The sequence below is a fragment of the Calidris pugnax genome, unplaced genomic scaffold (assembly GCF_001431845.1).
Source record: "Calidris pugnax isolate Ruff unplaced genomic scaffold, ASM143184v1 scaffold6, whole genome shotgun sequence".
NCBI lineage: Eukaryota > Metazoa > Chordata > Aves > Charadriiformes > Scolopacidae > Calidris > Calidris pugnax.
The window spans coordinates 213,785-214,621 of NW_015090761.1; the positions used below are offsets into that span (position 1 = coordinate 213,785).

Below are 837 nucleotides of genomic sequence, written 5' to 3' on the forward strand. Positions count from 1 at the left end.
CCCTCCCACCAAAGAAGTTCTTCCCCACATCTCACCTCAGTCTCCCACCTTCACCCATGGTGCTGCATGGCTCAGGGATGGGGCCACCCACCTCCACACCCCACGGGTGCTTGCCCCATCCACGATCTCCTCTCCCACAGCAGCATCTGGCACCCTGGGTCCAGCTGGCACGTTTTGGGGGGGATCAGTGGCCGGCTGTGGGGTGCCCAGCAGCTTTGGCAGCAGAGCCTGGACCAGGGGGGTGACCTTGGTGACCAGCATCACAGGGAGCCAGGAGGCTGGATGAACATCTCCCCCTGCCAGAGCCCACCCCACCACGGCAGGCACCTTGTGACTGCTCCTGCCGGAGCGGCAGCTTTTTCCGGGGAAGGTCTTCTATTTTGGGAAGAATGTTTTCATTTGGCCTATATTAAGCGCATACGTTTCGCAGTCACAAGGCAGGAGCCTCCTTCCCCTTCAGCGCCAGCAGCTCGGCAGATCCCTCAGCCCAGCGGTTCTGGCACACACACAGCCCAGCCCACTGCTCCCCAGGGCTCTGCCCACTGGAATGAGCTCCCGTTTGCACCCCCTCCATCCACACACTCCCCGAGAGGCTGCTCAGCACCTCTTTGCATTTCTGGCTCCAGCATTAAATCACAGAATGGTTTGGGTTGGGAAGGACTTTAAAGATCATCTCGTTCCAAACCCTTTCCTTGGGCAGGGACACCTCCCACCAGCCCAGGTTGCTCCAAGCCCCTTCTAACTTGTCCTTGAACCCCTCCAGGGATGGGGCAGCCACAGCTTCTCTGGCCAACCTGGGCCAGGCTCTCACCACCCTCCCACCAAACAAGTTCTTCC

General features: G+C 60.1%; 1 protein-coding gene across 1 annotated transcript in view; it reads right to left on the reverse strand.

Annotated features, from left to right (window-relative positions):
• The window catches only part of RHOBTB2 (Rho-related BTB domain containing 2), a 28,209-nt gene that overhangs the window by 23,704 nt on the left and 3,668 nt on the right, over nt 1–837 (reverse strand).